This window comes from Phacochoerus africanus, chromosome 4 (genome assembly GCF_016906955.1).
Source record: "Phacochoerus africanus isolate WHEZ1 chromosome 4, ROS_Pafr_v1, whole genome shotgun sequence".
NCBI lineage: Eukaryota > Metazoa > Chordata > Mammalia > Artiodactyla > Suidae > Phacochoerus > Phacochoerus africanus.
Genome location: NC_062547.1, coordinates 139,847,335 through 139,872,198, shown reverse-complemented (window position 1 = coordinate 139,872,198; position 24,864 = coordinate 139,847,335). Strand labels below are relative to the sequence as shown.

The window sequence follows — 24,864 nt, the reverse complement described above, 5'->3', positions numbered from 1 at the left end:
GCTTAGGGCTCTAAGAGCAAGTATTCCAAGAATATCTCCCTCTTTTAATTAATTAATTAATTAATTTTTAAATTTGTGGTTACCCCCATGGCTTATGAAAGTTCCTGGGCCAGGGACTGAATCTGCGCTACAGATGCCACCTATGCCACAGCTGTGGCAATGCCGGATCCTTTAACCCACTCTGCTGGGCTGGAGATCAAACCTTTGCTGTGACCCGAGCTGCTGCAGTTGGATACTTAACCCACTGTGCCATGCAGGAATGCCCTCTCCCTGTTTTAAAGAAAAGCTTCCAACTGACAAGCTTTTGCATGGCAAAGGAAACCATAAAAAAAACAAGAAGACAACTTACAGAATGAGAGAAAATAGTTTCAAATGATGCAACTGACAAGGGCTTAATCTCTAAAGTATACCAACAGCTTATACAACTCAACAGCGAAAAAAGCCAACAACCCAGTGGAAAAGTGGGCTAAAGACCCGAATAGACATTTATCCAAAGAAGATATACAGATGGCCAACAAGCACATGAAAAAATGCTCAACATCACTGATTATTAGAGAAATGCAAATCAAAACTACCATGAGGTACCACCTCACACCAGTCAGAATGGCCATCATTAATAAGTCCAAAATAACAAATGCTGGAGAGGGTGTGGAGAAAAGGGAACCCTCCTACACTGCTGGGAATGTAAACTGGTACAACCACTATGGAAAACAGTATGGAGGTACTTTAGAAAACTATACATAGAACTACTATATGACCCAACAGTTCCACTCTTGGGCATATGTCTAGATAAAACTTTCCTTGAAAAAGACACATGTACCCACATGTTCATTGCAGCACTAGTCACAATAGCCAAGACATGGAAACAACCTAAATGTCCATCGACAGATGAGATGATTGGATTTGGAAGATGTGGTATATATACACAATGGAATACTACTCCACCATAAAAAGAACAAAGTAATGTCATTTGCAGCAACATGGATGGAACTAGAGACTCTCAGAAAGAGATAGACAGATACCATATGATATCAGTTACATCTGGAATCTAATATACGGCACATATGAACCTTTCCACAGAAAAGAAAATCATGGACATGGAGAACAGACTTGTGGTTGCCAAGGGGGAAGGGGAGGGTGTGGGATGGACTGGGAATTTGGGGTTAATTGATGCAAACTATTGCCTTTGCGATGGATAAGCGATGAGATCCTGCTCTATAGCAATGGGAACTATATCTAGTCACTTATGATGGAGCATGATAATGTGAGAAAAAAGAATGTATACATGTGTGTGTGAATTGGTCACTTTACTGTATAGTAGAAAATTGACAGAACACTGTAAACCAGTATAATGGAAAAAATAAATATCATTATAAAAAAGAAAAAAAAATTCCCCTACTTTGTTTTGTAGTGATTTCTTAGACCCTTAATCATGGTGGTACAGCAGCTAGTTTTTAAAAGACCCAGTTTGTAGAATTCTTCTATACAAAAATTTAGACCTGAGGGCTCAAATACTACGATAAACAGATATTTGTTTTGTATTATCTGGCAAGCCACTTTTTACTTTGTTTTGTTAGGGAACTTTCAAATTTAGCTAAAGATTGGGTTTAAGATTTTTTTCTTTGAGGATAAAATAGTGAAACTGATCCAGCCCTCAGGCAAAGGTGCAGGGGTGGCAGAGACCTAGACTCCAGGAGAGTAATCTCCAAGACTTCTGGTCTCGTTCTCCAGCACCCACAGGGGCTGCTGATTAGGGATGTTAGGAGAAAAGTTGCCTAGAGGTGAGAGGCTTACCGTCTTGGAAGCAGTCAGCAACTTTCAGTCCAACTTTTGGCAAATTGACAAAGTTTGTATTTTGCAAACTCTCCTCACTCCTTTTGTCTCCCTCCCCCTTTATTGCACACACGTTGTAGCATTTTCTTCCTTTAGTATAGTTTAGTTATAGTGTCATAGTGTTATAGTGTTTTCTCCCTCCAGAGTTAGCACACCTTTGGAGTTCCCATCATGGCTCAGCGGAAACGAATCTGACTAGTATCCCTGAGGATCCAGTTTTCATCCCTGGCCTCACTTAGTGGGTTAAGGATCTGGCATTTCTGTGGGCTGTGGTATAGGTTGAAGATGCGTCTCGGATCTGGTGTGGCTGTGGCTGTGGCGCAGGCCAGCAGCTGCAGCTCCGATTGGACCCCTAGCCTAGGAGCCTCTATATATGCCGTGGGTGCAGCCCTAAAAAGACAAAAAAAAAAAAAAAAAAAAAGCACACCCTCGAGGCCACATCAGTACTGACTTATATTATACCAGTCTTCTGATAGACCGGTTCAGACAGACACAGTTTCCCCATGAAGACATTCCAGTCCCTATTTTTCTTTAAATAGGAAGAGCCATGACTTTAACCCAAATGACACCCTCTCCAGTGGTGACACTCTAAAGCAGACAAGCCAGTTGTCAAGTCATCTTGGAGGTGGGAGAGATTAGGTTCCTTCGTATGTCTTTGATATCCTGCCATATTCAGAAGAGACTGATATTTAACTTAAAACATTTATTTGCTTTGATAGTTAACCTAAAATAGAAAGAGGATGTTTGTCCTCTGTGATGCCACTGGCTTAAGTATGTAAGTTTTTATGCTATAAGATCATGTTCAATTTTTAAAAGAGGCTGTTCCATTTCTGTTTGCCCTACACACACACATGCAGCATTATTGCCAAGAGGAATGCTTTGTGCACAAGGACAGCTAAGACCCACATACTGTCGTTAGCTAGGAGTCAGATTACCACCACATGGACAGCGGCATGTGCTAGAGCTGCGTGTAACTAGAAGGGTCCTAGAGAGGAAAATCCGTAGCATTAAGCAGGCTTTGCAAATTAAAAAGCAAAAAATCCTTTATAGCAATCCTCCCTGAGCTTGATTGTTAGTGACTTAAAATGAGGTTAATTACCAGCCCTGTGCTAACCACTTTATATGCTTTATCTCATTCATTCCCTACAAGAACCTTAAGATGCAGAGATACCACTGTTCTCATTTTACAAATAAGGAAACATAAGCTTAGAGAGGTTATACAAATTGTCCAAAGTCATGTAGCTGGTTAGTGGTAAAGCCAGGAATAAAGTCTACCCAGTCCCTCTCTCGAGCAGAGAGCTTTTAACCTCTACTGTAAGAAATAATGCCTCCTTGACTTCTTGGGAAATAGGAGGAAAGGGGATCTAGGTTTAATGAAAGGCCTAACCTTTGTCAAAATTCAGCTTGTTATACTAATATGGATGTATTTCTTTTTTTTCTTTTCTTTTTTGTCTCTTTAGGGCTGTACCCACGGCATATGTAGGTTCCCAGGCTAGGAGTCGAATCAGAGCTGTAGCCAGTGGCCTACACCAGAGCCACAGCAACCCCAGATCCAAGCCGCATCTGCAACCTACACCACAGCTCAAGGCAAAGCCGGATCCTTAACCCACTGAGCGAGGCCAGGGATCCAACCTGTGTCCTCATGGATGCTATTCACATTTGTTTCCGCTGAGTAATGATGGGAACTCCGGATGTATTTCTTGATTCTCTTTTCTGTTCTTTGGATCTGTCTTTCTATCCCCCTTCTAAAACCACACTATTTTGCTTACTGTAGCTATATAGCTTTGGATTTAGGAGCGACCTTGTAAGGATATGCACACAGATGTCCATTATTAATCATCTCATATATAGCACTGTGGGTCAGGAACTTAATTCTAGCAGTGGTCTCTGTTCTTGCTTAAGTGTATGAGAAATTAGATGTGGTGTTGAGATCAGTCAAACTGGACAGTGTGTGAAAAGCTGTTCGCGGAGTGTGAGAGAGATGTGTGGTAACAGTATTGATTCCCTTTTGGGGATACGAAGTAGCTTTGGGTCAAAGCTCCAAAGAGGGATTAAATCAGAGGGAGTGGGAGAGTCAGAACTGCAAGTGTGTTTGGTAAATGAAAATGTTAAAGAGTCTCAAAGGGCAAATTCTGACTGATAGTCCCCCAACTATAGAATATGATGTCATAATATCCCACTTCAGTTCTCTTGAGAAAGTTACCAAAGAATATACATGGGGAGGGGAAAAAGCTGATTGGGAAAGGTGGTCAGGATGTCCTTTTTCCCTAACTTCCTTCTTTTAGGACAGTTAAATTAGCTCAGAGTTGCCTTGGCAACGTTGAACTGTGTGAGAGACAGAGAAGCTGAGTATGGAGAAGGAGGGAAGTGTGACAGTGAAAAGCTCATGGAGGCAAGGAGCAGTTGAAAGTGCCAGGAGATGGCAGGGTCATGATAGTAGACACACTTGAAGAGCAGGAGCTTTACAAGGAAGCTAGGATTTAGAGAGAACTGAGAGAGGGAGTCAGACCTTGCAGCTTTAGTCTTAATCTCAGGGCTGTCCCTGGTCAAGATTGGTCTCTACAGCCGCTTTTGGGACAGTGCAAGTGACATCCTCTAGAATCAAAGAATCATTGACTGTTAGAGCCGCAGATGACCTTGGAGTCCATTAGGTAAATCTGGACCTCAGTTTTAGTTTAAAGGGGGTAGGAGGACTATCTAGTTGATCCCAGTACAGTTTTGATATTCATGCTGGGCTTTAGCATCCCTTTCTTTTGCAGTTTCCTTTTCTGTTAAACATTCTGTCCTGGGAGTTCCCATTGTGGCAGAGTGGAAATGAATCCGACTAGTAACCATCAGGTTGTGGGTTCGATCCCTGGCCTTGCTTAGTGAGTTAAGGATACAGTGTTGCTATGAGCTGCTGGTAGGTCACAGACACACCTCAGATCCTGTATTGCTTTGGCTGTGGTGTAGGCCAGCAGCTGTAGATTTGGCCCCTAGCGTAGGAACTTCCATATACTGCAGGTGCGGCCCTTAAAAAAAAAAAGAGTTCCCGTCATGGTGCAGTGGAATCAAATCTGACTAGGAACCATGGGGTTGCGGGTTTGACCCCTGGCCTCACTCAGTGGGTTGAGGATCTGGCGTTGCTGTGAGCTGTGGTGTAGGTTATGGGCGAGGCTCAGATCTGGTGTTGCTGTGGCTCTGGTGTAGGCCAGCAGCTGTAACTCTGATTGGACTAGCTTGGGAATCTCCATATGCCATGGGTGTGGCCCTAAAAAAAAAAAAAGGAGTTCCCGTCGTGGCGCAGTGGTTAACGAATCTGACTAGGAACCATGAGGTTGCGGGTTTGGTCCCTGCCCTTGCTCAGTGGGTTAACGTTGCCGTGAGCTGTGGTGTAGGTTGCAGACGCGGCTTGGATTGCGCGTTGCTGTGGCTCTGGCGTAGGCCGGTGGCTACAGCTCCGATTCAACCCCTAGCCTGGGAACCTCCATATGCCGCGAGAGCGGCCCAAGAAATAGCAACAACAACAACAACAACAACAACAAAAAAGAGACAAAAAAAAAAATTCTGTCCATACAAGACCCTCTGTGTGTGTGTCCTCTGTTTGTATGGGTATACTGTCTGTATTGGATTGGGTTTGTCTGATAATAAAGGATGATGATTCTAGTTACCTTTTTAGCTACAGAACTGAAACCAGATCAGTCAATTCATAGATGTTTAATGAGTGTCTGTTCAGTGTATTCCTTTGTTTCTGAGGGCTGAATAGCATATCTTAGCCATATAATTTGGATAACTGTTTGCTTTCTAGGTGTCTACATGTTCTTTAGGGAAATGAATAATGATGATAAAAGCCCCTCAGGTACCACAGAAAAGCACTTGATAGTTTTATAGTGATTCTCAAATTTAAGGTGCATATACATCACCTGAAAATCTTGCTAAAAGGCAAATTCTGATGGAATAGGTCTGGATTGGGGCCTGAAATCCTGCTTTTCTCAAAAGCTTCCAGATAAAACCAATGGTGTCGGTCCACAGACCATTTTGACACATCGTATTGCAAAGAGTCTAAACATTGGTGAAAACGTGAGGCACACATAGGAAATTCAAGTAAATCAGTTTGACAGGAAACAGAAAGTTGGAAAGATTGGCTAGGGTTGGATTTCAAAGAGCCTTGAAGGCCAGGGTAAGGTTTTAAATTATTTAATGGATTAAGGAATCATTGCAGGTCTGTACTGGGTATAGAGTGACCTGTAGGATTTAAGGGAGATTTATGTGTCATCATGTATAGAACAGGTGGGTTGAAAGTTTCGTATTAGGTATCAAGTAGCAGAGATGCAACTCCTGGCCATTAATGCCAGATAAGAAAAGTTGATGAAGGGAGGGAGGGGGAGACTGGCGATAAGAAGCTGCCTGCTTAAAGACTAGCCCTGGTTTGGGGGCTGGGGAGTTGTTTGGGTTACAGATCTCTTTAGTCTGCCCAAATTCCAAGAAATCCCTGCCAATCCTTTGTTTTTTAACATTATGGAGAGTCCATCCTATCTATAGGATCTTCCAGAAGTAAGAGAAGGGAATTAAAATCCTTGCCTCAGCCTATATATGTGGAAGGGTTTTCTCTGTAGTATGTCAAAATGCAGATAATGTGAGTAGTTATTCCTATATCTAGCCTGAGGCTTGTTGATATCAGATTATATAGCAGCCCCAACAAAATATACTAACATTCTATTATCTAAATTTCTGTCAACACTTAATAAGAGTGCTTTCCCACATCAGAACATGCTTGCATGCCATTTACTCATTATTAACCTCCTTGGATTCTTAAACCTGAGGTCGTAGGTCCCTTTATATCATGGGCGATTTAATGTGCTTGGAGTAGTATCATACTTAATATTCTCCTGACATTAGGTTGTATGACATTAAACCTTTTCTCGTCATTGAAATGACACCAAGATATGAAGAAATATGTACTGGAGCGTCAAATCCATTTTCAAAATAAAAGGAATATATGAAAACAATTCCCTCTCTGTTATCTGTCCTAGTAAGTGGATGGATTTCTCACCATTTCTACCAAACTGAGGAATTACCAATTTTCAGAGAAGTAGAATATAGTAAAATATAGTCAGCGCTAAAACTACTTTTAGTATAATTTAATTCTTTTGATTCATAAGATATTTTTAGGGACTTGATGTTCTATGCAATTAAATCTTCCAGAAAATTGAAACAAACCTATGAGTGCAAAAAGATTTTAAAAAGTAAAAGTAGTAGATGCTTAGGGCAAAAATGCTAAAAATTTAGAGTACAGAAGATATAAAGCAAAAAATAAAAGTTGAGCCTTTCCTCCTAAAGCAACTAGAGAAAGAACAAACAAAACCCAAAGTTAGTAGAAGGAAAGAAACCGTAAAGATCAGAGCAGAAATAAATTAAATGGAGAGTAAAAAAAAAAAAAAAAAAAAGCAGAAAAAAAATCAATGAAAACAAAAGCTGGTTCTTTGAAAAGAAACGAAATTGATAAACCCTCATCCAGACTCACAAGAGAAAAAGGGAGAGGGCCCAGATCAATAAAATCAGAAATGAAAAAAGAACTTATAACGAATACCGCAAAAGTACAGAAGATTATAAGAGACTACTATAAGCAGCTATACACCAATAAAATGGATAACCTAGAAGAAAGGGTCAAATTTTTAGAAAGGTACAGAACCAGGAAGAAATAGAAAATATGAACAGACCAATTACCAGTATTGAAATTGAATCAGTAATTTAAAAACTCTCAACAAACAAAATCCAGGACCAAATAGCTTCACAGGTGAATTCTTCAAAATATTTGAAAAGAGTTAACACCCATCCTTTTGAAACTATTCCAGAAAATTGCAGAGGAGGTAACTTTTCTGAATTCTATGAGGCCACCATCACCCTGGTACCCAAACCAGAGAAGAATAAAAAAAGAAAATTAAATTACTGATGAACATAGATTTAGAAATCCTCAACAAATACTAGGAAACTGAATCCAGTAATACATTAAAAGGATCATATACCATGATCAAGTGGAATTTATCCCAGGGTTGCAAGGATTTTTTAAATCTGCAAATCAATCAGTGTGATAAACCACATTAAGAAACTGAAGAATAAAAACTATATGATCATCTCAGTAGATGCAGAAAAACTTTTGACAAGATTCAGCACCCATTTGTAATAAAAATTCTCCAGAGAGTGGATGTAGAGGGAACCTACCTTAACATAATAAAGGCCATATCTGACAAAAACACAGCTAACAGCATATCAAATGGTGAGAAGTTGAAAGTATGCCCTCTAAGATCAAGAACAAGGATGTCCACTCTCAATGTTATTCAACATAGTTTTGGAAGTCCTACTCACAGCATTTGTAGAATAAAAGGAAATAAAAGGAATCCAAACTGGAAATCAAGAAGTAAAACTGTTACTGTTTGCAGATGATATGATACTATACATAGAAAATCCTAAATGTGCCACCAGAAAACTGCTAGAGCTCATCAATGAATTCATTAAAGTTGCAGGATACAAAATTAATATATAGAAATCTGTTGCATTTCTATACCCTAACAATGAAATACAGAGAAATTAAGAAAACACTTCCATTTATTATCACATCGAAAAGAATAAATTACCTAGAAATAAACCTACATCAGTAGGCAAAAGACCTGTACACTGAAAACCGTTAGACACTGGTGAAATAAATTGAAGACCACACAAACAGATGGTAAGATATATGTGTTTTTGGATTAAAACAATCAGTGTTTTTAAAATGACCATACTACCCAAGACAATCTACAGATCCATTGCAATCCCTATGAAATTACCAATGGCATTTCTCATAGAACTAAAACAAAAAAATTTTAAAATTTGCATGGAGTTCCCGTCGTGGCACAGTGGTTAACGAATCTGACTAGGAACCATGAGGTTGCAGGTTCGATCCCTGACCTTGCTCAGTGGGTTAAGAATCTGGCGTTGCTGTGAGCTGTGCTGTAGGTCACAGATGTGGCTCAGTTCCTGCATTGCTGTGGCTCTGGCATAGGCCAGCGGCTACAGCTCTGATTCAACCCCTAGTGTGGGAACCTCCATATGCCACGGGAGTGGCCCTAGAAAAGGCAAAAAGACAAAAAAAATTTACATGGAAACACAAAAGATCCTGAATAAAGCAGTCCTGAAAAAGAGGAATGGAGGTAGAAGAATAACACTTCCTGACCTCAGACCATACTGCAAAGCTACAGTCATCAAAACAATATGGTACTGGCACAGATGCAGACCCACAGATTAATGAAACAGGTTAGAAAGCCCAGAAATAAAACCATGCACATATAGTAAATTAATTTACCTCAAAGGAGGCAAGAATATACAATGGAGAAAAGATAGTCTCTTCAGTAAGTGGTGCTTGGAAAACTAGACAGGTGTATGTATTTTTTGTGTGTGTGTGTCTTTTTGCCTTTTCTAGGGCTGCACCTGCAGCACATGGAGGTTCCCAGGCTAGGGGTTGAATCGGAGCTGTAGCCGCTGGCCTATGCCAGAGCCACAGTAACTCAGGATCTGAGCCACATCTGTGACCTGCACCACAGCTCAGAGCAACGCCAGATCCTTAACCCCACTGAGCAAGGCCAGGGATTGAACCCGCAACATAATGGTTCCTAGTCAGATTCGTTAACCACTGTGCCACGATGGGAACTCCTGGACAGGTGTATGTAAAAGAATGAAATTAGAACATTCTCAAACACTGTACGGAAAAAATAAGCTCAAAAGGAGTCAAAGACCTAAATGTAAGACTGGATACTATAAAACTTCTAAAGGAAAACATAGGCAGAACACTCTTTGGCATAAATCACAGCAATATTTTTTTGACTCTGTCTTCTAGAGTAATGGAAACAAAAACAAAAATAAATGGGACCTAATCAAGCATAAAAGCTTCTGCACAGCAAAGGAAACCATAAACAAAATGAAAAGACAACCTGTGGAATGGGGGTAAATATTTTCGAAGGGATTAATTTCCAAAATACACAAATACAATATCACAAAAACAAACAATCCAATAAAAAAATGAGCAAAAGACCTAAATAGACATTTCTTCAAAGAAGACATATAGATGGCCAACACTGGCCATCTATAGAAAGATGCTCAACACTGCTAATTATTAGAGAAATGCAAATCAAAACTCTGATGTTGTATCACCTCATACTGGTCAGAATGGCCATCATCAAAAAATCTAAAAATATTGCTGGAGAGGGTGTGGAGAAAAAAGAACCATGCTGCACTATTGTTGAGAATGGAAGTTGGTGCAGCCATTATGGAAAACAGTATGACGATTCCTTAGAAGATTAAAAATAGAATTGCCATGTGATCCAGCCATCCTACTCCTGGGCATGTATCTGAAGAAAACTCTTGAAAAGATATGTACACCTCAGTGTTAACTTCAGCACTCTATACAACATCCAGGACGTGGAAGCATCCTAAATGTCCATCAACAGATAAATGGATGAAGAAGAGATGGTACCTATATATATACAATGGGATATTACTCAGCCATAAAAAAGAATGAAATAATGCCATTTGCACCTTGGGTAGACCTAGTCATTATTATACTAAGTTAAGTCACACAGAGGAAGACAAATATCATATGGTGTCACTTAAAGGTGTAATCTAAAGTAATGATACAACTGAACTTATAGAAAACAAAGAATTATCAAAGGGAAAAGGAGGAGACAGCTAAGTTAGGCATTCAAGATTAACAGATACGTACTACTATACATAAAATAGATTAACAGGGATTTACTGTGTAGCACAGGGAACTATATTCAGTATTTTTAATAACCTATAATGGAAAAGAATCTGAAAATCAACATATATGTAAAGTTGAATCACTTTACTCTATACCTGAAACACTGTAAGTCAACTATACTTCCTTTCCAGTCTCTCATTTCTTCTCTTAACCTTTTTTTTTTTTTTGTCTTTCGAGGGCTGCACCTGCAGCATATGGAGGTTCTCAGACTAGGGGTTGAATTGGAGCTGTAGCTGCTGGCCTACACTACATCCACAGCAGCTTGGGTTCCAAGCCTTGTCTGCAGCCTACACCACAGCTCCTGGCAACACTGGATCCTTAACCTGCTGAGCAGGGCTAGGGATCGAACCTTCGTCCTCAAGGATACTAGTCCGATTTGTTTCTGCTGGGCCATGATGGGAACTCCCCTGTTAACAATTTTTTAATATCCTTTCTGATATATAAATATAGACACATATAGCTATGTATATAATTCTATTTTATTTTTCATAAATGCAGTCATTCTATTGATAATATTCTAAACCTTCCGTTTTCACTTAATATATCTGGGTCATCATTTGATAACAGAACATAAGAATCTAATTATTTTCTAAATTCCTACATATAATTTTATATGCTTTATTTATTTATTTTTGGCCTTGCCTGTGGCTTGTGGAAGTTCTCAGGCCAGAAATCAAACCCATGCCACAGTTGTGACCTGTGTTACAGCTGCAGCAATGCCAGATCCTTAACCCACTGTGCCACATAGGAACTTCTTTGTATGGTTTATAATAGTTAATCAGTTCCCTGCTGAAGAGTACCTGGGTTGTTAAAATCAGTACTGAGCCAACTTCTTTATAAATACAGTGTTGCATGCTTTTGTAAGTGTACCTATAGTAGTGGAATTATAGGGGGAAAAAGCATATGCATTTTTTTTTGTCTTTTTAGGGCCACATCTGCAGCATATGGAGGTCCCCCGGCCAGGGATCCAATCAGAGTTGTAGCTGCCAGCCTACCACCACAGCCACAGCAATGTGGGGTCTGAGCCATGGCTTCGACCTACACCACAGCTCATGGCAACACCGGATCTTAACCCACTGAGCAAGGCCAGGGATCGAACCTGAGTTCTCATGGATGCTAGTCAGATTTGCTTCCGCTGAGCCATGATGGGAACTCTTCATTTTGAAGTTTAATAATTACAGCCAAATTGCCCCTTTCTAAAATGGTGCATTCTCAATAGCTGAGAATGAATTCCTTGTAATCCTCATACTTTGATCTCATTGTTTTGAAGACCTGCATTTCTTGAATCATGAGTGAGGTTGTACATCTTGTGTTTTTATGGCCACTTTTGCTTTCTGCTCTTATAAAACGTCTTTTGAGAAATATGATCTTCCACGCTGCACATAGAACATCTATAGTGTATTTTTACAGCTATACTTTTATGGTCAGACTCCATTCAAGGTGAATATTTAACAAATAACCTTTTAGAATCTTGAGGTTATTTTTCTTTCTTTCTTTTTATACAGTATATTGTCATGCTGAATATCAAATATCAAGATGATGACATTTGGTCTTTCTGTTTGATTTAATGAACAGTTGTATCTTACCCAGACTTCATTCTAATTTGAGCCTCATGCAAGTTTGGAAAATTCCTGAAGTGGAAAGGTCCCCCCTGAAAAGGGGTGTGTGTGATAGTTGACCTCACTCCCGGCTCTGTGGAAACAGTACATGCCTTTCTCCCCCTTTGGTGAGAAATAACCTTGGGAATAAATTTGTACCCATGTACAGTTCTATGATTTTAGGGCTCATGCCCTTTTATTTTCCCCCAGTGTACACAGTTTCTTCTGTGCTGTGGCTTCTTAGGAATATCCAAGAAAAACAATGTAATGCTGGTATTTGGTTTGTCACTTGTGGCCCAGGGCATTAGTGGGGCATAGAGCAGAATTCTTGCTGAGGAATATGATCCTCATTTGATTCTAATTTTATCTTTGTGGAGCAGCTTTTAAATATGAGGACAGCTGGTGTTGGATAAATCTGTCCTCACAAGCTGTTTGAGATTGAAATAAAATTAAATATTTGGGGTTAAATCCATATGCAAAAATGTGGAAAGTACTGTTTAATCTTTTGATGCTTCAGTTTCTGCATCTTGGTGAACAGGCACTCACTATTCATCGTGAACTCCTCCCAACAGTTCATTTTGAAGCTTAAGATAAGTAGAATGTGTGCCCAAGTTTATTCTAACATTTTATAAGAGGTAAAGCACAATTCTTGCTTTTCATCCCATCCTCCACCCTGCAATAAAAACAGTAGGCTATACACACCTGTTTTGTTAGCAACCCTTCTTGTTGTTTTTCTCCCTTGAGTAAAAGGTTGGTACCAATTCACTAGTGAGGCCCACATTACTTGGGTTGGGGTAATAATCCTTTGTGGCCTCTGAAAGGTTGTAAATGATGGGATCCCAAACTTCTAGTACATTCTCCCCCAGGTGGCTAAATGTCTTGCTAATTGCTAAGGGATAAATAAGGGTGGTGAGCTCAGAGAACAGTCCTGTAGCTGGCTTTTCTTCAGCTGACTGCATTACTAAGGTAGAAATGCACTAAAAATAAATCAGGGCACAAATTCTCCTGCCAGGAGTTGAGTATTGAGATAACTTGTCTCCTTGGCTGGTTTTGACATCATCTATTCTAATGCGTACTGCAAATAGGAGCCAGAATGACAGGACTTGTGTCAGTAAAAGTCTGTAGCCCTTGACTGATATATTTATTGTTATTTCTTGTCTGACTCAGTTAATTAGTCCTTCCAACTCCTCCAGGAGAGAGCTAAATACGTTAAGTTGAGAACTCAAATTTAGGGCCAATCTCAGGGGAAATCACTTGATCTCTTCTGGTTTGAAATAAATCTTTGGTAGGTCTCTTCCATGTCAGTTGTGTTTCAGTGTTTCTCCTAAGGGGTCAGAGTCCACCACATTTGGAAAGTGGACATACTTCTCAGGTATTCAGTTCTAGGACTTGAAGATTTCACAATGATCCGAGTCATCTGACGTAAACGTTCGTATTGCTGAATTTCTGTTTATGTTGTTGCTTCATACGTCCTGAGCAGAGAGCCTTTGCCAGTCATAATTAATCTGTGGATCTCATTTGAACTCAAATAGAAGAGAAATTCTTATAGATCACCACCTTCTTTTTTTTTTTTTATCCCCACCTTCTTTTAGCTTTATAGAAAGTTGCCTGTAACTGGAATAATACTGTCTCACACTGATTAAGTGCCTGATACTCACGAAATGTTTTCACACATCTGTGACCTTCAGAACAAGTCTTTAAGGAAGGCAGATGTTATTATTTCCTTCTTAACTTCTGGACTTAGAAAAGCCAACAGATTTAGATGTTGGCAACAATTGGTGTTAAGAGCCCTGGGAGCTCTGGAATTTTCTGGTCCACTCACCAGTGTCCTCCAGTCTGACCCAGGGCTTTCTCTCCAAGTCTGGAGGTTTGTTCTGTTTTTATCAAATAATTTAAAATGCATGTTCATTTTAGAAAACTTGGGAAATATGGCAGAGAAGTGAGAGAAAAAATCAACCACAGACCCAGTACACAAAAACAAATTCATTGGGTTTCCTTAGGTTTTTGACTGAATCTGTGGGCTGGAAGGAGAGATGAAATAGATATTCAATAATGCTTATTGTGTGTTTATCTGTTTCCCTGCATTTAGCATATTGTACATTATAGACATTTTAATCTTGCTGGCTCCATGGATCCTTTACCAGTAGGTATTGGCTCTAGACCTTCCAAGCTGAGCTTTAAAAGGTGAGCCAAAGGTCCCTGCTATCTCTCGTAGAGACCAGCTAGTCACTGTTCTCCTTTCATTACTCTCTTTTTTTCCCTCCACACAACCTTCTTCCTTTTCTTCTGGCTACATCTGTACAACCTCTTTTCATCTTTCCCTGCTCATTGTCATTTCCAGTCTTAAAGTCACCAGGAGCACTTTTGCAGCCTTTCTTCAAATTTTGCCCAGTGCAGAGTCAAGGGCCAGGTAACAGTGAAGAAAATGAAAGCTCTGTTCTTTCTCTAGTAGCCCATGCCCCCAACTTGGCACTCAGAAGGAACATCTGACTGAAAGGAGTGCTGGGACATGCAGAGACTTTAGCAGCTCCAGATGTTTGGAGCCAGGAAATGCTAACTTCCAGTATACCTTTGAATCCTCTCCTGCGTTTTTCTTAGTGCTTTAGTAATAGACATTAGTCAAGTGTTTATTGATGATCGTGTAAGTGAGGAGAGGTGGAAAGTCACTGTACTGACTTCCTGTAAATTAAAAGCATCAGGATTGTGTTCTCTGTCCTGAGCCCAAGGAATTAGAAATACTTGATTTTCCTCACCTGTAGCCTCACTATGATATGAGAAAACCCAGCCAACCAGCAGCCTTGGTTTTAAAGATACTCACAGCTTCCACGTTGTCTGCCTGCTTTTCTTCTCCTGTTGTCCCCAGGAAGAGCCCGTCGGGGCTGGGTTGTTTGAAGTAGCTCCCTGCTCTCTGGCAAGGAGGGGCATAAATGGGAGTGACAGCTGTGAGCAAAGAGGCTAGGGTATCAACTGGAAGGGCTGGGGAAGGGTCTCTCTATTCCACTCTCTTTGGTGCAGCTCCAACTTTCAATTAACCACACTTGGGGAGTGCGCATCCTCGAAACAGAAGACTGAAAAATATGTGACCCTGCGTTAACCATTAATAGTTATACATTATATCTAAATGGGAACTGGGGCAGAAGCCAGAGTCTCATGGTGAGCAAAGCATTTTTAGCTGGAATGTAAAGAATTTTGATATTGGCATTTCAAGGAAATTCAAGCTGCCCTTCCTCTCAATCCAGAAGATAGGAGATAGCTCACAGTTGCTTAGGTTAGGATTAAAATTTTACTGATTTTAGAAATGTATATTAATATCACATTGGTTTTGATGGAGGACCTTGGCAGGGTTGTAGATCTTTATGGAGAGGTGTGTGGAACAGCACATTTAAATAATTTTTAAATTTTTAAAAAATTAAATTATAGCTGGGAGTTCCTGTCGTGGCACAGCGGAAGTGAATCCAACTAGAGACCATGAGGTTGTGGGTTCGATCCCTGGCCTCACTCAGTGGGTTAAGGATCTGGCATTGCTGTGAGCTGTGGTGTAGGTCGCAGATGGGGCTCAGATCTGCCATTGCTGTGGCTGTGATGTAGGCTGGTAGCAACAGCTCTGATTAGACCCTGAGCCTGGGAACCTCCGTATGCCATGGGTGTGGCCCTCAAAAGACAAAAAGGCAAAAAAAAAAATTACAGTTGATTTAGTATTTGCATATTTCTGCTGTACAGCAGAGTGACTTTGTCATACATATATCTATACCTATATATTTTTTGGTCTTTCTGTCTTTTTAGGGCTGCACCCGTGGCATACGTAAGTTCCTAACTTAGAGGTCCAATCAGAACTGTAGCTGCTGGCCTATGCCAGAGCCACAGCAACACAGGATCTGAGCCATGTCTGCGACCTTCACCACAGCTCACGGCAACTCCGGAGCCTTTAATCCACTGAGCCAGGCCAGCGATTGAACCCGTGTCCTTATGGATGCTGGTCGGGTTTGGTAACTGCTGAGCCATGACGAGAACTCTTACATTTCTTTTTAATATTCTTTTCCATTATGGTCTGTCTTTGGAGATTGGATGTAGTTCCCTGTGCTATATAGTAGGACCTCATTGCTTATCCATTCTTTTTTTTTTTTTTTTGGTCTTTTTAGGGCCATACCTGTGGCATATGGAGGTTCCCAGCTAGGGCTCAAAGTGGAGCTACAGCTGCCAGCCTATGCTAGAGCCACAGCAATGCAGGATCTGAGCTGAGTTTGTGACCTACACCACAGCTCATGGCAGTGCTGGATCCTAAACCCACTGGGTGAGGCCAGGGATCGAACCTGCATCCTCGTGGATGCTAGTCAGATTCATTTCCACTGAGCCACAATGGGAACTCCTGCTTATCCATTCTTAATGTAATAGTTTGCATCCACTAACCCCAAGCTCCTAGTCCATCCCACTCCCAAATCCCCTAGGCAACCATGTCCGTGGGTCTGTTTCTCTTTGGTACATAGGTTCATTCGTGCTGTATTTTAGTTTCCACATATAAGTAATATCATATGGTATTTGTCTTTCTCTTTCTAAGTTAACTTCACCTAGAATGAGAATCTCAAATTGCTACAATGCAATTAGTATATTAAAGTAGCTGATATGATGAATTTTTGTGGGCCTTCCCAGGCACTGGAGTTTTTCTGTTAATTTGCTGCACTAAGTTATAAAAGATCTCTTTAACATTTAGTTTTGATTTTGCAGAGGATTCTAAGAATGCACAATCTTTTCATTGTCTTGCAAGATTTTGATCTTACTCTTGTCTTTGTTCCTTGTTCCTTTCCTACAACTCTTTCATCTTCCAGGTCACACTTATTACCAACCAGGATCATTGGAACATCATCAGCATTGAAGAATCTGTTCTCTTAGATCTTGTAACTCATTAAATGTGGACTGTGTTGTGATGGAATAAACCAGTGCAAAGTCTTGTTCTTTTTTTAATGTATAAATCCCCCATTGCTTTAAATTTTGTTTCTGCAGTATCCAAGATTTCAAGCATGCACTTTATTGCATCTACTGCAACTTGCTTTCTGTAAGAATCTTCTAATGTAAGATGTCTTTCAACAAAAATTTCTTGTGCTAGTTGTACAGTTAGAGGAGATTTTCCATTGCCTCCAAAGCCAAGAACAACTAGCTTGTACTTGTGCATGGTGCAGACTTGTAAAATCTAGTACCTCTTATGCTGTCACCAGGTCCCCACAGCCAGTGTCACCATGCAGTCCTTCTGGGTCACTGCTGCTGGTGCCATGGTGATCCTGCCACTACCACTGCCACCACTGCTCCTGGTACACATCTTCTTAATCCATTCCTCTATCGATGGTCATTTAGGTTGTTTCCATGTCTTGGCTATTGTGAATAGTCCTCCTGTGAACATAGGGGTGTACGTATCTTTTTGAATTATAGTATTACCAGGGTATATTCCCAGGAGGGGCATTGCTGGATCATACAGTAATTATGTTTTTAGTTTTCTGAGAAACCTTTCTACTGTTCTCCATAGTGACTGCACCAGTTTACATTCCCACCAGCAGTGAGGCTGGGTTCCCTTTTCTTTACACCCTCTCCAGCATTTGTTATTTGTAGACTTTTTTTTTGTCTATTTCTTATTTCTTGGGCCGCTTCCGCGGCATATGGAGGTTCCCAGGGTAGGGGTCGAATCGGAGCTGTAGCCACCGGCCTACACCAGACCCACAGCAGCACGGGATCCGAGACGCATCTGCAACCTACACCACAGCTCACGGCAATGCCGGATCGTTAACCCACTGAGCAAGGGCAGGGACCGAACCCTCAACTTCATGGTTCCTAGTCGGATTCATTAACCACTGCGCCACGACGGGAACTCCTGTAGACTTTTTTTTTTTAAGTTTATTTAATTTTTATTACTCAATGAATTTATTACATTTGTACTTGTACAATGACCATCACAATCCGATTTTATAAGATTTACATCCCACAACCCAAGCACATACCCCTACCCCCTAAACTGTCTCCTTTGGAGACCATAAGTTTTTCAAAGTCTGTGAGTCAGTATCTTCTGCAAAGAAGTTCAGTCTGTCCTTTTTTCAGATTCCACATGTCAGTGAAAACATTTGATGCTGGTGTTTCATTGTATGGCTGACTTCTTTTAGCATGATAATTTCTAGGTCTATCCATGTTGCTAAAAATGCTGGTATTTCATTCCTTTTAATGGCTGAGTAGTATTCCACTGTGTATATGTACCACATCTTCTTGATCCACAAATGTCGATGGACATTTAGGTTGTTTCCATGTCTTGGCTATTGTACATGGTGCTGCAGTGAACACAGGAGTACATGTGTCTTTTCGAGTCATGGTTTTCTCTGGATAGATGCCCAGGAGTGGGATTGCTGGATCAAATGGTAGTTCTATTTTTCATTTTCTGAGGACTCTCCATCCTGTTTTCCACAGTGGTTGCACCAATTTACAATCCCACCAACAGTGTACTAGGGTTCCTTTTTCTCCACACCCTCTCAAGCATTTATTGTTTGTAGACTTTTTGATGATGGCCATTCTGACCAGTATAAGGTGGTACATCACAGTGGTTTTGATTTACATTTCTCTAATAATTAGTGATGTTGAACATCTTTTCATGTGTTTTGGGGCCATCTGTATGTCTTCTTTGGAGGATCGTCTGTTGAGATCTTCTGCCCATGTTTTCATGGGTTTGTTTGTTTTTTTGGTATTGAGTGGTAGGAGGTGTTTATAAATGTTGGAGATGAATCCCTTGACAGTCGCTTCATTTGCAAATATGTTCTGCCATTCTGTGTGTTGCCTTTTCGTTTTGTTTAGGGTTTCCTCTGTTGTGCAGAAACTTTTAAGCTTAATTAAGTCCCATTTGTTTATTTTTGTTTTTACTGTCGTTACTCTAAGAGGTGGATCTGAGAAGACGTTGCTGTCATTTATGTCAGAGAGTGTTTGGCCTGTGTTTTCCTCTAAGAGTTTTATAGTGTCCGGTCTTACATCTAGGTCTTGGATCCATTTTGAGTTTATTTTTGTGTATGGTGTTAGGGAGTGTTCTGATTTCATTCTTTTCCGTGTGGCTGTCTGGTTTTCCTAGCACCACTTATTGAACAGGCTGTCTTTTCTCCATTGTCTATTCTTGCCTCCTTTGTCAGAGATTAGTTGACTGTAGGTGCCTGGGTTGAATTCTGGGCTTTCTATCCTGTTCCACTGATCTCTGTTTCTGTCTTTGTGCCAGTACCATGTGGTTTTGATGATTGTTGCTTTGTCGTATAGTCTGAAGTCCAGGAGCCTGATTCCTCCAGCTCCATGTTTCTTTCTCAGGATGCCTTTGGCTATTCTGGGTCTTTTGTGCTTCCAAACAAACTTTAAAATATTTTGTTTGAGTTCTGTGAAAAAAGTCCTTGGTAATTTGGTAGGGATTGCATTGAATCTGTAGTTTGCCTTGGACAGTATAGTCATTTTGATAGTATTGATTCTTCCAACCCAACAGCATGGTGTAGCTTTGCATCTGTTTGTGTCGTCTTTGATTTCCTTCATCAGTGTCTTATCGTTTTCAGAGTACAGGTCTTCTGTCTCTTTAGGTAGGTTTATTCCTAAGTACCATATTCTTTTCAATGTGATGGTAAATGGGATTGTTTCCCTAATTTTTCTCTCTGATCTTTCATTGTTAGTATATAGAAATGCAGTCAATTTCTGTGCATTAATTTTGTATCTTATGACCTTGCCAAATTCATGGATGAGCTGTAATAGTTTTCTGGTAACGTCTTCAGGATTCTCTAGGTATAGTATCGTGTCATCTGCAAATAGTGATAGTTTTCCTTCTTCCTTTCCAATTTGGATTCCTTTTATCTCTTTTACTTCTCTGATTGCCATGTTGAAGAGTAGTGGCGAGAGCGGACATCCTTGTCTTGTTCCTGATCTCAGTGGGAATTCCTTCAGCTTTTCACCATTGAGAATGATGTTAGCTGTGGGTTTGTCATATGGCCTTTATTATGTTGAGGTAGGTTCCCTCTATGCCCAATTTCTGAGGGTTTTTTTAATCAGAAATGGGTGTTGGATTTTGTCAAAGGCTTTTTCTGCGTCTATTGAGAGGATCATGTGATTTTTATTTTTCAGTTTGTTAATGTGGTGTATCAGACTAATTGGTTTGCAGATATTGAAGAACGCTTGCATCCCTGGGATAATTCCCACTTGATCATGATGTACAATCCTTTTAATGTATTGTTGGATGCAGTTTGCTGGTATTTTGTTGAGGATTTTTGCATCAATGTTCATTAGTGAAATTGGCCTGTAGTTTTCTTTTTTTTATGGTATCTTTGTCTGGTTTTGGTACCAGGGTGATGGTGGCCTCATAGAATGAGTTTGGGAGAATTCCTTCCTCTGTGATTTTTTGGAATGGTTTCAGAAGAATAGGTGTTAGCTCTTCTCTAAGGGTTTGGTAGAATTCGCCTGTGAAGCCATCTGGTCCTGGACTTTTGTTTGTTGGAAGTTTTTTAAGCACAGTTTCAATTTCAGTTCTTGTGATGGGTCCATTCATCTTTTCTATTTCATCTCGGTTTAGTCTTGGAAGATTATACTTTTCTAAGGATTTGTCCATTTCTTCTAGGTTTTCCTTTTTATTGGCATATAGTTGCATATAGTAGTCTCTTATGATCCTTTGTATTTCTGTGATGTCCGTTGTTACTTCTCCTTTTTCATTTCTAGTTTTATTGATTTGAGTCCTCTCTCTTTTTTGCTTGATAAGTCTGGCTAAGAGTTTATCAATTTTGTTGATGTTTTCAAAGAACTAGCTTTTTGTTTCATTGATCTTTTCTATGGTTTTCTTTGTTTCTACTTCATTGATTTCTGCTCTGATCTTTATGATTTCTTTCCTTCTACTAACTTTAGGTCTTGTCTGTTCTTCTCTCTCAAGTGCTTTAGATATAAAGTTAGCTTGTTTATTTGAGCTTTTTCTTGTTTCCTGAGGTGGTCTTGTATTGCCGTAAACTTTCCCCTTAGAACGGCTTTTGCTGCATCCCATAGGTTTGGGAGTGTTGTGTCTTTGTTTTCATTAGCACGTAGGTATTTTTAAATTTCCCCTTTGATTTCTTCAGTGCTCCATTGGTTGTTTAGTAGCATGTTGTTTAGTCTCCCCGTGTTTGTGTTTTTTGCAGTTTTTTTTCTTGTTGTTGATTTCCAGTTGTATAGCGTTGTGGTTGGAAAAGATGCTTGACGTGATTTCAGTTTTCTTAAAGTTACCGAGGTTGGATTTGTAGCCCAGGATGTGATCAATCTTAGAGAATGTTCCATGTGCACTTGAGAAGAATGTGTATTCTGTTGCTTTTGGATGGAATGTCCTATAAATATCTGTGAAGTCCATCTGGTTCAAAGCATCATTCAGGGTCTGTGTTTCCTTACTGATTTTCTGTGTGGTTGATCTGTCCATTGCTGTCAGTGGGGTGTTAAGGTCCCCCACTATAATTGTGTTGTTGTTGATTTGTCCTTTTAAGGTTGTTAGCAGTTGCCTTAGGTATTATGGTGAACCTATGTTGGGTGCGTAGATATTTAAAATTGTTATATCTTCTTCTTGGATTGATCCTTTGATCATTATGTGATGACCTTCTTTGTCCCTTAAAGTATTCTTCATTTTAAAGTCTATGTTGTCTGATATGAGTATTGTTGCTCCAGCTTTCTTTTGATTCCCATTTGCATGGACTATTTTCTTCTATCCTCTCACTTTCAATTTGTATGTGTCCCTAGAAGTGAAGTGGGTCTCTTGAAGACAGCATATATGTGGGTGTTGTTTTTGTATCCATTCAGCCAGTCTGGGTGTTTTGGTTGGGGCGTTTAGTCCATTAACATTTAAGGTAATTATTGATACGTATGTTCTTATTGCTTATTGCCATTTTGTTAATTGTTTTGGATTTTTTTGTTGTTGCTCTTTTTTCTTCCCTTCTTCTCTTGTTCTCTCCTCTTGTGGTTTGATGACTATCTTTAGCATTGTATTTGAGTTGACTTTTCTTTTTTTTTTTTTTTTTTTTTGTCTTTTTGCCATTTCTTGGGCCGCTCCCGTGGCATATAGGTGGTTCCCAGGGTAGGGGTCTAATTGGAGCTGTAGCCATTGGCCTACACCAGAGCCACAGCAATGCGTGATCCGAGCCGCGTCTGCGACCTACACCACAGCTCATGGCAACGCCGGATCGTTAACCCACTGAGCAAGGCCAGGGATCAAACCTGCAACCTCATGGTTCCTAGTCAGATTCGTTAACCACTGTGCCACGACGAGAACTGCCTGATTTTTCTTATTTGTTTGTCAGTTATAGATTTTTGGTTTGCACTTGCCCTGAATCTTTGATATAGGAGTGTGTGTGTGTGTGTGTGTGTGTGTCTGTATGATTGTTTTAAGTTGTTGGTCTCTCTCTCTTTTTTTTTTTTGTCTTTTTGCTATTTCTTTGGGCCGCTTCCGTGGCATATGGAAGTTCCCAGGCTAAGGATCTAATCGGAGCTGTAGCCGCTGGCCTACGCCAGAGCCACAGCAACGCGGGATCCGAGCCGCGTCTGCAGCCTACACCACAGCTCACAGCAACGCCGGATCGTCAACCCACTGAGCAAGGGAAGGGATCGAACCCGCAACCTCATGGTTCCTAGTCGGATTCGTTAACCACTGCACCACAACGGGAACTCCTGTTGGTCTCTTAATTGCAAGTGCATCTCCATTGTCCTGCATTTGTACCCTCCTCTTCTCATAATTTATGATTTTGGTGGCATAATTGTGTGTGGATAATTTTGTATCTTTACTGTATATATACCTTTACTGGCAAGCCTTGTCATTTGCAGTATTTTTATTTCTGTTTGTGGCCTTTTCTTTTCTGCCTAGAGAAGTTCCTTTAGTATTTGTTGTAAAGCTGGGTTAGTGTTGCTGAATTCTCTTAGCTTTTGCTTATCTGTAAAGCTTTTGATTTCTCCTTCAAATCTGAATGAGAGCCTTGCTGGTAAAGTAATCTTGCTTGGAGCTTTTTTCCTTTCATCACATTAAGTATATCATGCCTCTCCCTTCTGGCCTGCAGAGTTTCTGCTGAAAAATCTGCTGATAACCTTATTGGGGTTCCCTTGTATGTTATTTGTTTCTTTTCCCTAGCTGCTTTCAAGATTTTCTCTTTGTCTTTAATTTTGGTCAGTTTGATTAGAGGTGTCTTGGGGTATTCCTCCTTGGATTTATTTTATATGGTGCTTGTTGTGCTTCCTGCATTTGAGTGAGTGATTCCTTTCCTATTTTAGGGAAGTTTTTGGCTATTATCTCTTCAAATATTTTTTCTCTCCCCTTCTCTCTGTCTTCTTCTAGCACCCCTATAAAAAGGATGTTGGTGTGTTTAACATTGTCCCAGAGTTCTCTGAGACTCTCTTCATTTGTTTTCAATCTTTTTTCTTTTTTACGTTCTGCATCCATAATTTCCACTAATCTGTCCTCCACCTCACTTATTTGTTCTTCTCCCTTCTGTATTCTGCTGTTGGCTGCTTCTAATGAATTTTTTATTTCAGTTGTTATTATTTTTCATCTCTTCTTAAGTTTCATATCTTGTATCTCTTTGGTCATTGTTTCCTGTAAGTTATCCATCTTTGCCTCCAGTTTATTTCTATTGTCTTGCATTATCTTTAGCATCAACAGTCTAAAGTCTTTTTCCTAGAGGCTGAGAATCTCCTAATCACTTAGCTGTTTTTTTCTAGGGATTTTTCTTTCACCCTCATCTGAGTTATAGTTCTCTGTCTTTTCATTTTTATAGGTTTTTGGTGTGGTGACCTTTTTACAGATAATAGAGTTGTAGCCTCTCTTTACTTCTGGCGTCTGCCTACCTTGTGGCTGAAGTTGGTACGGGGGCTTACTGTAGGCTTCCTAATGGGAGGGACTGATGCCTGCCCACTCGTAGGTGGAGCTGATTCCTATCCCTCCAGTGGATGGGGCTTTGTCTCTGGGTGAGATTAGAGGTGGCTGTGGGCCTGGGGGGTCTTTAGGCAGCCTGTTTACTGATGGGTGGGGCTGTGATCCCACCCGGATTGTTGTTTGCCCTGGGGCTTCTCAGCACAGATGGGTGGGGCCAGATTTTCCCCAAATGCTACCTCCAGAGAAATGCATGCTGATGAATATTCCCAAGAGCTGTGCTTCCATTGTCCTTCCCTCACAACAAGCCACATTCACCCCTGTTTTCCCAGGAGGTTCTCCAAGAACTGCAGTCAGGTTTGACCCACATTCCTATGGCACCTTTGCTTTGCCCTGGTACCCAGTGCATGTGAAAGTCTGTGTGTGCCTTTCAAGGATGGGGTCTCTGTTTCCCCAAGTCCAGTGGAGCTCCTGCACACAAGCCCCCCTGGCCTTCAATGCCAGATGCTCTGGGGGCTCTTTCTCCCAGTGCCAGATCCCCACACATGAGAGTTTGATGTGGGGCTCAGAACTCTCACTCCTGTGGGTGAGTCTTTGTGAACCAGTTAGTTTCCAGTCTGTGGGGCTTCCCACACAGGAGATATGGGGTTGCTTATATCATGTAATCACCCCTCCTACTTCTTGATGTGGCCTCCTCTTTGTCTTCTGGAGTAGGATATCTTTTTGAAAGTTTCCGGTCCATTTGGTTGAAGATTGCTAAGCATTTGGTTGTAAATTTTGTTGTTTTTAGGAGAGAAGTTGAGCTCCAG

General features: G+C 40.5%; 1 protein-coding gene and 1 pseudogene across 1 annotated transcript in view; both read right to left on the bottom strand.

Moving 5' to 3' along the window:
* Positions 1-15,096, bottom strand: part of LOC125124376 (palladin-like) — a 33,251-nt gene extending 18,155 nt beyond the window's left edge. Inside the window, exon 1 of the mRNA XM_047774495.1 lies at positions 15,023-15,096. The gene's annotated coding sequence lies outside the window, so the exon portion shown is untranslated. The remainder of the gene's footprint in view (positions 1-15,022) is intronic.
* A 1,714-nt stretch (positions 15,097-16,810) lies between these two features.
* On the bottom strand, positions 16,811-17,371 carry LOC125124375 (ras-related protein Rap-1b-like; annotated as a pseudogene).
* Positions 17,372-24,864: the final 7,493 nt, after the last annotated feature.